Below are 14,735 nucleotides of genomic sequence, written 5' to 3'. Positions count from 1 at the left end.
GAGTGGGGGGAGGGTGGGAGGAGTGGGAGGCTGGGAGGAGGCGGAATTTTTTTTTCTCAATAAAAAAAAATCTTTAATAAAAAAAAGAAGCTCCAATTTTCTCCTGTTTTGTCTAGAAGCCCTTTTCTTAAGCTTTCTTAGTCTTTATGTGGATGTACATTTCTGAATGTTGGGCACCATGATGTAAACAGAGACTGTTCTTTTGTTTCTTGGCTGCCCAGAAACAAATAATCACAAAAACTATATTAATTATGGCACTGTTTGACCAATGGCTCAGGTATATGCCTAGCTAGCACTTATATCTTAAATTAACCCGTATCTATTAATTTGTGTATTTCCATGAGGCTGTGGCTTACCAGAAAGATTCTGGTGTCTTTCTCCTTAGGCAACTACATGGCATCTGCCTGACTATGCCTTCTTTCTCCCTGGATTCAGTTTAGCTTTCCTTCCTAACTATATTCTGCCATTCCATAGGCCCAAACAACTTCTTTATTAACCAGTGGTTTCTGCATACAGATGTGAATCCCACATCAATACTAAGTGAGCTAATCCAAGCCCTGGTGTGGGAGGTCTTTCTGTCTGTGTTGCTTTTATTGGTTAATGAATAAAGAACAACTTTGAACCTATGGCAGGGAAGAACTAGGTGGGGAAAAATAGCCTGAGTGCTGGGAGAAAGAAAGGCAGAACAGGATGCCATGGAGCCGCCATCAGAGATAGACATGCTGAAACTTTGCTGGTAGGCCATGACCTCATGGTGATATACAGATTAATAGAAATGGGTTAAATTAATATGTAAGAGTTAGCCAATAAGAAGCTAGAGCTAATGGGCCAAGCATAAATTTAATTAATATAGATTCTGTGTGATCATTTTGGGTCTAAGCTAGTTGGGCAGCCGGGAACCAACAAGCAGCTTCCCACTACAAGGCCCTGAAATATATAGTTCATATTATCAGTCATTCAGAGTCTTGTTTTGAATCTGCAGTATTTAAATTTGAGTGTTTGTAAGCCAGAAAGCTATAAAGAGTCCATTAAAGGAGTGGTGGGGACAGACTTAAGGAAGAGGGAATAGCAGTAAAATTAGTATATGAAAGTAGATGGTGAGTAAATTTACTTTGAAAATTGGGGATTTATTAAATAATAAAGTTTATCTATGTAGGCTGCTGTGATATCACATGACAAATCAGACAGCTTGTTCTTCCTCACAGATTACAGCTAGGATACTAAGAACAGATTGTCTGTGGATCTCTTGTCTGATGAGGACTATATTCTGGGTCATAGGTCTCTCAATGTTTTCATAATAAAAGTAGGAGTGATCATAAGCTCTCTGGAGGCTCCTCGATAAGATTGCTGATCCCATTAATGCCTAAATTCCCAGAAAACTCGCCTCCATGTATTATCATGTTGGGAAGAGTGTTTAAGTTTTGTGTTTGGAAATACATTTAATTTATACCTTTTATACCTCAATAAAATTAGTATTTCATGTTAAAAAAAAGAAAGTGGAGAGGGTTAGCACAAAATAAAGATTATGACATATTACTATTTTATAAGTATAGTAAAAATATATTTTTGAAAATGTTTTGAATGGAAACATCTTGAATGAGTGGATAATACTTCTCCCAGAAGTCAAAGGTTATCAAATGAAAAGTCCAATACCTGATGCGGGATATGTCCCTGTGTGCTATCACTCAGAGAGAGTCCTATGGGCTCCCAAACAATGTTGATATTTTAGGCTACTCACAAAACTGACACTGCAAGCTCCTATTGCTGAAGACAGCACACCACTTTGGTTAAAGACATTGAGAAATGGAGATAGACCTGAGCTCTCAGTTTCCTTTCTACCTCCTAGATTTCATCATGGGTGGTGTAACGTGTTCTGAAAGAGGCTGGGGGTGAGTAATAAGCAGTTCTATAGTGCTGTTTCATTTTTTGTCAACTTGACACAGCTCATGCCATCTTGAAAGAAGGAACATCAATTAAGGAATTACCTCCATCTGTTTGCCTGTAGACAAGTCCATGAAGCATTTTCTTGATTAATGATTAATATGGGGAGTAGAAGAAAGCAAACTGAGCAAGGCAATAACTAGTTTTCTCCATAGTCTAGAAGTTGGAGAAAGAAAACCAACAGAAGGAAAAGAGCCCAAAGATAAGTTGCAAGACCTGGTGTGGAACCATGCAGGCCCTGTGTTTGCTGCCTCAGTCTCTGTGAGTTCATATGCAGTTTGCTCATGTTGATTTAGAGGACCTTATTCTCCCGATGTCTTCCATCCCCTCCAGCTCTTATGCTCTTTCTGCCTCCCCTTACATGGGATTCCCTGAGCTCTGGAAGGATTTGATGGAGACATCTCTTTTAGAACTGTGTGTTCCAAGCTTTCTCTCTCTCTCTCTCTGTCTCTCTCTCTCTCTCTCTCTCTCTCTCTCTCTCTCTCTCTCTCTCTCTCTCTCTCTCTCTCTCTCTCTGAGGGTCCTCTGTATTTGTTCCTATCTGCTGTAGGAGGAGGAAACCCCACTGTTGATGGCTTAATAAGGTACTGATATGAGTAGAGAAGATGATCATTAGAAGTCATTTTATTGTTACCTTTTAGATCCTTAGAATTTGGTTTTACTGTAAGTCTCTGGGCTATCTGGTCTCTGGTTCTTGGTCACTCAAAGTGTCAAGTACCGGTTACAGTTTCATATCATGGAGTAGGACTTAAGTCAAATCGGACATTCATTGGTAATTCCCACAAGCTTTGTGCCACCACAACTGAAGCATATTTTGCAGGCAGGATAGATTGTAGATCAAAAGTTTTGTGACTGAATTGGTGTTTATGTTTCTTTTTTGGTACCCTTCAGAGTACCAAAGACATTAGAATGTAGGATAAAGGTTCTTGTAGGTACCAGCTTGACCTCTCAATGTTCAATGAGTTTTGTGGGTGTTGTCTTCAGCAATGGGGTCCTGCTCTCGGTTTGTTGAGAGCAACATACTGTCTTGGCAACAGTCTTGGTTGTTTGGGGATTTCCATGGGACCCTTTTGGCAAGCAACTCATTTGGATGTAACTCCTTCCCAATACTAGAAACTTCATTTGGTGACAAGAGCTTGCCAGTTGAAACTTCATCTACTACCTCATTATTTGGAGACTTCATTGTAATTGCCTGAAAATGTTCTAGGAAATTTCCAATATGCTAGGATTACATACCACACATCAAATATCAACTCAATTCTGTCTATCCTCTCATTCACTCCCTCAACCCCATCTCACCTCTGATCTTCAAATTCCAGTGCCCCCAGACACCCAATCCACCAAAAAGTCTATTCTATTTCCTCCTTCAAGGGAAATCCATGTGTCGCTCCTAGTCCCTTCCTCTATATCATATAATCTCTCTGGGGCGACAGATTGTAGTTTAGGCATCATTGATCTAACAGTTAATATTCACATATAAATAAATATATACTAAAATACATACTATATTGGTCTTTATTTGGCTCAGGATTTTTTTTTCTAGTTCCATTCATTTACTTGGTTTGATGATGCCATTTTTTAACAGCTGGGCAATACTTCATTGTGTAAATGCACCACAGTTTCTTTAGCCGTTCTTCTGTTGAGGGGCATCTAGATTGTTTCCAGTTTCTGGTTATTATGAAGAAAGCTGCTATGAACATAGTTGAGCAATAGTTCTTGTTGTAGAATGAAGTGGAAAAATCCTTTGGGTAGATGCCCAAGTAAGATATAGCTGGATATTGTGGTAGATTGATTCCCTTCTTCCTGAGGAATGGCCGTATTGATTTCCATAATGTCTGCAAGTTTTCACTTCCACCAGCGATGGATGAGTACTCCACTTGTCCCACATCCTCTCCAGCATGAGCTGTCAGTTGTGTAATTTATCTTAGCCATTCTTACAGATGCAAGGTGGATCTCAAAGTCATTTGATTTACATTTCTCTGATGGATAAGGATATTGAACATTTCCTTAAGTGCTTCTAAGCCGTTTGAGTTTCCTCTACTGAGAATTCTCTGTTTAGATTTGTACCCATTTTAATTGGATTATTTGTTTTTTATATTTAGTTTTGTGATTGTATCTATCTATCTATCTATACAATATATATCATGTATAATATATATGATATTAGTCCTCTATCAGATGTGGAATTGATAAAAATCTTTTTCCATTGTGAAGGCTGCTGCTTTGTTCAAATGATGGGTTAAGGGTATGTGTGACTCATAAAATGAATTGGGCAAGGTCCCTCTTTCTATTTTATGAAATAATTTGAGGAGCATTGATGTTAGCTCTTCTTTAACAGTCTGATAGAATTCTGCACAAAAACCCATCTGGCCCTGGGCTTTTTTTTGGTTGGAAGCTTTTAAATGACAGCTTCTATTCTACTAGGAGTTATTGGTCTGTTTAAATTGGTTATCTGATCTTGATATAACTTTGGTAAGTGGTATCAAGAAAATTATTAATTTCTTTTAAATTTCCAAATTCGGTAGATAACATGTTTCCAAAGTATGTCCTTATTATTCTCTGCATGTCCTGGCTATCTGTAGTTATGTCTCCCTTTCCATTTCTTTTTGTTTTGTTTTGCTTTGTTTTTTGTTGTTTTTTGAGACAGGGTTTCTCTGTAGCCTTGGAGCCTGTGTTGGAACTAGCTCTTGTAGACCAGGCAGGCCTCAAACTCACAGAGATCACCTGCCTTTGTCTCCCCAGTGCTGGAATTAAAGGCATGCACCACCACTGCCCAGCCTCTCCTTTCCATTTCTAATTTTGCTAATTTGGATATTTTCTCTTTACCTTTTAATTAAATTAGATAAAGTTTGACTATCTTGTTGATTTTTCTCAAAGAACCAACTCTTTGTTTCAGTTATTCTTTGTATTGATCTCTTTATATTTTCTCTGAGTTTGATTATTTCTTGCCATCTACTCCTTTTGGGTGTAATTCTTCTTTTTGTTCTAGAGCTTTAAAGTGTGGAGTTAAGTTGCTAGAGTGAGATCTCTCTAGTATTTTTATGTAGATATAGAGTACTATGAATTTTCCTCTTAGTATCACCTTTATTATGTCTCATAACTTTGAGTATGTTGTGGATTCATTTTCTTTTTTAATTTTTTTAAACAATCTTTTTTTTTTTTTGCTTTTTCGAGACAGGGTTTCTCTGTGGCTTTGGAGCCTGTCCTGGAACTAGCTCTGTAGACCAGGCTGGTCTCGAACTCACAGAGATCCACCTGGCTCTGCCTCCCGAGTGCTGGGATTAAAGGCATGCGCCACCATCGCCCGGCTCTTTTTTTATTTTACATTCCAATCTCAGTTCCCTCTCTCTCCCCTCCTCCCACTACCCTCACTTTCCCCTACCCCACCCCCATCCATACCTCAGAGAGGGTGAGGCCTCCCATGGGGACTCAACAAAGCCTGTCATATCACTTGAGGCAGGACCAAGTCACTTCTGCCCTGTATCTAGGCTGAGCAAGATATCCCCCCATAGGGGATGGGCTCAAATGTCAGTTTATGCACTAGGGATAAATACTGGTTCCAATGCTAGTGGTCCCACAAACTACCCATGTCATATAACTGTCACCTACATTCAGAGTGCTTAGTTCAGTCCTATGCAGGTTCACCAGCTGTCAGTTGGAATCAGTGAGCTTCCACTTGCTTGGGTCAGCTGTTTCTGTTGGTTTCCCCATCATGGTCTTGACCAATTTGCTCATATAGTTGCTCCTCTTTCTCTACAACTGAACTCCAGGAGCTTGGTCCAGTGCTTAGCTGTGGATCTCTGCATTTACTTCCATCAATTACTGAATGAAGGCTCAATGAAGACAATTAAGGTAGTCATCAGTCTGATTACAGGGGAGGCCAGTTCAGGACTTCCCTAACCCTAACCCTAACCTGCTGCACTATTGCTTACATTCTTAGCTGGGGTTGTCCTTGTAGATTCCTGGAAATTTCCCTACTGCCAGGTTATAGTGGTATATTATTTGTTTTTTAAGAAATAAAGCTTGCCTGAAGATCAGAGAGCAAAGCAGCCACACTAGTCAGCCATACAGGCCAGGGAGTGGTGGCACACACCTTTAATCCCAGGACTTCAGAGAAAGAGGCAGACGTATCTCTGTGAGTTCAAGGCTATCTTGGGCTACACAAGGTTGATCCAGAAACAGATGGTGGTGGCTCACACCTTTAATCACAGTGTTTGGGAATCACAAACCTTTAATCCCAGCACTAGGGAGGTGGAGACAGGAATGATATGACTGGGCAGAAAGAGGAATACAAAGGAGAAGAGGCAGAAACTCACTGGAGTGTGGACTCTGCGACTGATAGAGAGCATTGCAGGATCTCACTCCTTTGTTTGTCTGAGCCTTGGTAGAGGTAAGATCTCTCTAGTGGCTTGGCTGTTTTGCTTTTCTGATCTTCATCTTGAACCCCAATACCTGTTTCTTGACTTTTATTATTCGTGCTACATGAGGTTTCCTTTTATCCCATAATGGCTCCCACTATCAAGGTATCTTTCCTTGCTCTCCCTCTCTGTCCTTTGCCCTACTCAAGCTTTTTGATCTCTCATGTTCTCCTTCCCCACCCTTTTCCCCTTCCCCTCCCTCCTTCCAACCCCTTTCCCCCCATGCTCCCAATTTACTCAGGAGATCTTGTCTATTTTCACTTCCCAGGGCGATCCATGTATGTCTCTCTTGGGGTCCTTCTTGTTTTCTGGCTTCTCCGGGGTTGTGGACTGTAGGTTAGTTAGGCTGGTTACCCTTTTTTTTGTCTAATAACCACTTATGAGTGAGTACATACCTTTGTCTTTCTGGGTCTGTATTACTCACTTAGGATGTTTTTGTTTTTCTAGTTCCATCCATTTGCCTGCAAATTTCAAGATGTCATTTTAAAAATGTTTTTAAGATGTCATTTTTTTAGCACTGTGTGGTACTCTGATGTGTACATGTGCCACATTTTCTTTTTTCTTTTTTTATTTTATTGAGAAAAGGAAATAAAAAAGTTTCAGCCTCCTCCCAGCCTCCCATTTCCCTCCCCCTCCTCCCACCCCTTTTCCCCTCCCCCCACTCCTCTCCCCCTCCCTCTCCAGTCCAATGGGCAGTCAGGTTTCCCTGCCCTGTGGTAAGTCCTAGGTCCTCCCCCCTCCGTCCATGTTTAGGAAGGTGAACATCCAAACTGGCTAGGCTCCCACAAAGCCAGAACATGAAGTAGGATCACAACCCCGTGCCATTGTCCTTGGCTTCTCATTAGCCCTCATTGCTCGCCATGTTCAGGGAGTCCGGTTTTATCCCATGCTTTCTCAGTCTCAGTCCAGCTGGCCTTGGTGAGCTCCCAATAGATCAGCCCCACTGTCTCAGTGGGTGGGTGCACCCCTCGTGGTCCCGACTTCTTTGCTCATGTTCTCCCTCCTTCTGCTCCTCATTGGGACCTTGAGGGCTCAGTCCAGTGCTCCAGTGTGGGCCTCTGTCTCTATCTCCATCCATCATCAGATGAAGGTTCTATGGTGATATGCAAGAAATTCGTCAGTATTGCTATAGGATAGGATCATTTCAGGTTCCCTATCCTCAGCTGTCCAAGGAACTAACTGGGGACATCGCCTTGGGCTCCTGGGAGCCACTCTAGGTTCAAGTCTCTTGCCAACCCTAAGGTGGCTTCCTTAACTAAGAATTGTGCTTCTTTATCCAGTCTTTGGCTGAGGGGCATATAGGCTACTTCCAGGTTCTGGCTAGTGGATTCGTTTTCATTCAATTCTAGAAAGTCTGTAAGCAGTCAGCCTCCCTGCTTCCCTGGCAGGAATGACCTTTGGATGTGCAGGGTGTGCCTGTTGGATTTGCGGGGCTAGGATAAAATAACAAGTGGAGGAAGAGAGTTAGAAGAGGAAGACTTATGGAATCCACAGGACATAAGGGCAGGGGTACAGGGAAGGCTGCAGCTAATTTTCTGTTGCAGAGCTAGAGATTAGACTATGTATTTTGCCTGGGCGACAGAAAGGAAGGTGAAAAATCTTCAGTCAGCATATCTGGTTCCCTGACAGGAGTAGCCTGTGGCTTAGCAAGGACTTCCCCATGTTTATTTTGGTCATGGTGTTCACTCAACTGTAAACCCTATTAACTATCTGGTGAGATGTGCACTCTGGTACAATAGTGATATTGGAATAAACCAACTACCTTGTGATTGAGTATCACCTCTATACCACAGGTGGCAACTTGTGACTGGTGCCATAACCTTCGGGGAAAGCCCACCGTTGGTAAAGTCATCATAGGCTCCAGTTAAGAACCTACTACTGTGGTTTTGCTAAATTATTATGTTATCAAACTGCTCTTGAAGTATTACCTCATGGAGCTGGTGACCCTCTTCTGTGAAGCTGCTTTTTGCTGTGGCTAGTGGTTAATTCAGAGCTTTACAGCTGGTTAAAGTACCAAGACTAAATAACCATGACTTATTTGGCCCTATGTGGGCCTTGTTTATCCCTCCCTTCCCCAGGTTCAGAAAACGTCATGGAAGAAGGGGGCTAAAAGAATGGAAGGTCAAGAGATTAAGGGAAACTATTCTTTGACGTGAGAATTGGGTTAGGTGTGGCAGGAGGAATTGAAATTGTTCTGTGTGGCATAAGTCTGTGGTAGGTAATGAAGGACAAGGCAAGAGCAGCACTTCTCAACCTGTGGGTCATGACCTCATTGCCAAACCTCAATCTCCAATACTATTTACGATACGATTCATAGTAGTAGCAAAATTACAGTTATAAGGTAGCAACAAAAATAATTTTATGGTTGGGGGTCACCACACTTGAGGTATTAAAAGGTTGCAGAGCTAGGAAGATTGAGGACCACTGGTCTAGAGGTTTGGACTACTTAGAGAAGAAAGATTGTAGAGAGGAAAGGAGGGAGGTAGGGAACAGAAAATTAACTGTCTATCTTTAGGACCTAGAAAGTAAGGGAAGTTCATGGGGCAAACCTAGGACATGGCCTAAGATTTCAACTATAGTAAAAAGGAATGTACATGGAAATCCACAAAAAGAGGAAAATCCTTTCCATATTGAAGCTGTGACCAGGACAACGTTGCTTTAGGATTCACAAAAATATTTTGTTAAAAAAAAAATCTAGTCTAAATCAGGAAATCTTGAGACAAGAGTGATCAAAGGCAAAATTTTTCCTGAGGAATAATGGATGTAAGGCATGAAACTGAAAGCATGGGATAGAAAGGGAAGAAAGAGAGGGGCAGTGGATATATCAATCACACCCTTTTTACCTTTATGAGATAATATATGCACATTGTTCAAGGAAATCTTCAAAGCAAGTTTGCAAAGCATACATTTGCTCTGCCTGAAAAGGTAAGGAAATTAGTTTCGACTAACTACGAACAAATTGGCAGCCCACTACGATGGTGAGATTGGTTCAAACTGAAAGCATCTTAACTGATAGTGGCTGTTGGTAAGGAAGCAAAAACATTCTCTAAAATGAAGTAAAAACTCTCGAGGAAAATACAGTTGTGTTGACTCTTAGGGGATTTCCTGTTTGGAAGAAGACTGGGTCTAAGCATAGGAAGCGCAAATTTAAATGCCATAAAGCACTTCAGTGGGAAATTTTACCTGATAGAGAAATATTTCTCCCAGGCTGTTGAATAGAGCTCCTCTTTTTTCAGTGATCTCTGTTGTGAGTTAATTCTCAGGTCTTGGTCATTTAGCCATTTGAACCCAGTTTGCCCCAGGAAATTATTTCCTCCCTGGAATACAATGTTTAACATCTGTTAAGAATAGTAGGCCTCTTCATTTTACCTGCAGGCATTTGTGTTAACAGTGTAAGTTCTTTGGGAACACCATCACAAAGAGTTGTGTCATCCCCTGGAAGAGACCATAGAGTAACCGTGGAACTAACATAGTACACACCTAGGGTCCTTACACGTCGTCCAGGCCACAGGTTCCAATCCCAGGGAAGATAAAGCAAGTCATGTGACAGGACAGGCTGTTAAAAACCCTGCTCCTCAGACTCAGAGCAGAATATAATTAGACCATTCTCAAAATGACCAAGAATCACCGAGACAGACGCAGGTCCTCTGGTAGGGACTCCTTGGGTCAGAACCGCATTGTAGAACAGCCAGGACAACTTTCAGATCCCATGAGATCATGCTGGGACTAAGAACAAGTCACGTGACCTTGTGCTTCAGTTCTATAAAACATGGATAATTTTTTCTCCAGCCAAGGACCATGTGAGGGAAAGAAGAGGATCAGACAGTTGTTTTCCCCATCCCCCTTTCTTAAACTTAGAATCTTATTGGGTCCAGTTCTGGAACGTTTTACTTGTTATTGTGATCGTTGAACATAGGGCCTCCCACATGCTGGTGGAGCGCTCTGCTACTAAGCTGTATTCCCGGAACTGGAACTTTTAAACAGATTTTAATATGCTTTGGATACAACTGTGTGACTTTCCATGGATAAAAAATACACATACCTTCACATACTTCCACAAATAGGAATTTGAGGGAGCTTTGGGTAACACTCTGTGTTTTGACGTCTACAGAGTGCAATGTCAAAAATGTCTCAACAGGGAGCATTTTCCATATATAGCACTATAAAATTTGAGAGAAAAAAGACATCATCACTGTGTAGCAACAACGTAAGACTGCACTGTCCTTTTCTGATGATTTTCACTATTATATTTGAGTAGAAATTCCAATAAGGTTAAACCTCATATATGACTCACAACCTTTAATAATACAAGAAATTTCACACATTGCTTTATTCCTTAAATTTTGATTTTGTGATTTCTTGTTTCTATTTTTTTAAGATAGTAATATCTTGAAAACAAGTAATAGAAATTATTTTTTGTGTAGCACTTGGGGTTAAAACCGTAATTTTTTGTTAGTTTGCTTGTTTTGTTTTTAAGATAGGGTTTTTCTGTGTAGCCTTGGCTATTCTGGAACTCACTACGGAGACAAGCTGACCTTGAACTCACTCTGCCTCTGCCTCCTGAGTGCTGAAATTAAAGGTGAATATGACCATTGCCTGAATAAATCCATAATTTTGTATATGCTTAAGTAAGCATAACAATGTAACAGGGATGCTAAAACAATTTTCCCAAATAAATCTATGCTTGAGGTGAGAACAGCCTGAAATAGGATGTCAGGACAACTTCCTCTTGATAAAGATGTCCTCATACTTCTATGACTTATAGTGGAATCTATGACACATGCATTTCCTGGATTTTGTTTCATATTTTGTGCAAAACTGTAACAATGCTACAGGAACTGTGTAGAGAAACTAAGAAATTTGTTCTTTCTATTTCTGGACACAGCTGTAAATGAATCCATTTCCTCTCTCTCGTGGCTCTCTCCTTCCTTTTCTGTGGGAGCAGTAAATAGAGTTTCCAGGCTGCAATAATGCAAGGACTCTACCATTGACCCTATCCACCACCCAGAAAAATGGTTCGAGATAGGGTTTCTCTGTAGCTTTGAAGCCTGTCCTGGAACTAGCTCTTGGAGACCAGGCTGGCCTCAAACGCAGAGATCTGCCTGCCTCTGCCTCCCGAGTGCTGGAATTAATGGTGTGTGCCACCACCACCTGGCTGAAAATGATTCTTTCTATTGCCTGATATGAGCAATGTACTTCTTCCGGGTCTTTTCTTTCTCCTCTGAGGTGACAGGTAGTACAGACATAGAAGGGTACAAAAATACACTGGATGAATGTAGTGTAAATATGTTACTGCACAGGTAACCAAGAAGTGCAGTTTACAGTTCTTAGGCAGTAGTTTTTAACTGTAAAATTAAATGCTGAAATAGATAATTCACTATAAATATCTTAGTAAAACTCATATCAAATCGTTTGCCATTTAAACAGGCAATGGAATTCTGTCTGTATTTCATTGTATAGGTGTATATGTCAATTGTGTTTGTGTTTAGGTAGAAGTCTGAGTTAGTCTCCTTATGCGCAGCTAAACACATTAGAGAGTTGACTGTGGTAGTTTGATGGAAATGTCTCTATAGGCTCAGATGGTTAAACACTTGGTCCCCAGTGGGTGGTGATGTAGCTTTAGGAGGAGTGGCCTTGTTGGAGGAAGTATGTCACTGGGGAAGTATAAAAACCACTTGCCATTCCCAGTTTTCTCTCCCTATTTTGTGCTTGCAATTTGAGATGTGACTCCTGAGCTCTCAGTATCCAGCTCCAGCTGCCATGTCTGCCATCTGCTACCTTTCTGTGCCCACCAATGTGAACTCTAACCCTCTGGAACCAGAAGCCCAAATAAACCCTTCCTTCCTTAATTTGCCTTGGTCATGGTATTCTATCACAATAGTAGAAAATTAAGTAATACAAAAAGTCTCTCTTTAATTATCTGCTTAATATATGTTGATTTATGTATTTATAGATATATATTCTTCAATCTTAATATGATTATATAAGATTTATATAAAATATGTGAAATGTTTTTAAAATTCTTCCATTTTATTTACTTTGAGCAAATTTCAACAGATGACCACAAAGTTAACATTCCTAGACTTTTGAAGATCTAACTTTCTTTTGTTGTTTGGAGATGGGGTATAATGTAATACAGGTGGGCCTTGAGCTGGCTGAAGCCAAGGTTAAGTCCACCCAGCTTCTACCTCTAGAGAGCCTGGCATTACTTTACAAAGCGGTGTGCCTCCACTGGCCCATTTTAGGCTGGAATAGGGATGCAGCACACAACATCTGGTATGCTAAGCTGGTGCTCTACCTACTGAGCTATATCCTCAGTGCCCAGTTTTAGAATTTTGAAAAATTGTGATCCTCTGACCAGTGTTCTCATTTAAAACAATATGAACATTATGGAAAATAATATTATCTTTTTATTGGTGAATATTATTTCCTTGTAAAAATATTTTATTTAGCTGGGCGGTGGTGGCCCACTTTAATCCCAGCACTCAGGCGGCAGAGACAGGCGAATTTTTGCGACTTTGAGGCCAGCCTGGTCTACAACCTGGTCACTCTCATGTTCAGAATAGCCAGAGTTACACAGAGAAACCCTGTTTCCAAAAACCAAAACAATTATTTGATATTCACGCATCCATATATGTTTGGATTGAACTTAATTCCCATTCATCCTCTATCACCTACCACCACTTTCCTTCACAACTTCTTCTTTTTCTTTAAAAATAGTTAATTTAGTGTTTCCTATATATATGTGGGTATGGTACCATCTACTGGACCATGGGGCAGCATCCCTGAAGAAAACGGCCTCTTCTCCCCCAGCAATCAACTGCCAATATCTCTCAGATAGGACTGGGACTTCATGAGTTTCCTTTCCTCCTTCACTCATGCTGGAATTTTGGATGGCTTGATCTTGTTTATGTCTTGTGTACGCTGTCACCACTGCTGTGAGTTTATGTGCTTATCTGCACTGTCATTTCTGGCAAATACTGTTTGGGCATAGGCATTTATTCCCCTTGGCTCTTACAGTCTCCTCACTCCCCCTTCTCCAGTGATCCTTGGGAGGAGAGTATGTGGTATGGATATCCCATACAGAACTGAGCCCTCCATAGCACCATGCTCTGTTCATTTAGAACATTCATGGATCTCTGTGTTAATGTAATCCACAGTTAACTCTTCACATAAGAGTTCATAAATACACTGATATATGAGTATAAAGAAAAGAACTTAGGGGCAGTTTATTATTAAGTCCATTCAGCAGAATAAAAGTGTTATAATTCATGAGGTACTATATTATATGAACTGATTTAATCCAAAGGACAATTCAAGGGAAGGCAAATTTTTAAATCCACAAAAAAACATAGGTTATAAAAAATTACTCATGTTGTATATTTAAAAGTGAAGTCCACAAAGGATAATCATCTAACCTAAGTTAATAGAGTTAGTAGCTCTAAAAACTAGAGGTGAAATTTACCTCATGCAGTGGCATGGGATGAATATTTAAAAATTGGATAGAAGGTGTGAGAGACAGCCTCATCAATAAAATACTGATATATACGTATAAGAACCTAAATTTGGATCACCAAAATTCACATAAAAAGCTGGGTATTGTGGTACCCAGATATATAGAAATGATAGATAAGTAGGTAGATATATATATATTAGAATGGAACCAAGAAAATTCAGGTATCTGTAGTTACAGCAATTTAGGGGCACAGGCAGAAAAATTCCATAATTTCAGGAGTTTAGGTCAGCTTGTGTAATACAGTGAGACCCTGTCCCTAAAATAAATGCCTAATCCATTTGGACTGCTATGTACACTTATGGTAGTGTGTGATTAAAATGTATAAGGCCCTAGGTTTCATCCTTAACACAAACAAATTAAAAACCCAGAAAGGCAGACAGTAGAGATTTCCACCACACGTGTAGGCTCAAACTTTATAGAGTTTGTTTATTTCCATGGTATTTGTTCCATTATGTCGCACATAGTCAGCCCCTAAGTGCCATTGTAAGCCAATGTGACAGACCACTATAACATGGTGCTATAGTCTGAATGTGTCTCCTCCTCCCAATACACTGGAATCTCACTTTTAATCTTTCCTTTTCCTTTTTTCTGATACTATAACTGGAACCAGGGGCCTTGTACATGCTGGACAAGAATTCTACCTGTCAGATATACCCCCAATCTTGAAACCTCAACTTCTAAGATTATAGTGTTATGTTACAGTAGGAGCGGCGGGGCTGCATTCCCGGCACCCGGCCGCCCACATGGCTAGCTCTAGCTTATGCCCCGAAATAATTACACGGAAATGATATTCTTTTAAACACTGCCTGACCCATTAGTTCCAGTTTCTTATTGGCTAGCTCTTACATATTAATCTAACC

Source organism: Microtus ochrogaster, chromosome 10 (assembly GCF_000317375.1).
Source record: "Microtus ochrogaster isolate Prairie Vole_2 chromosome 10, MicOch1.0, whole genome shotgun sequence".
NCBI lineage: Eukaryota > Metazoa > Chordata > Mammalia > Rodentia > Cricetidae > Microtus > Microtus ochrogaster.
This window is presented reverse-complemented; position numbering follows the sequence as displayed.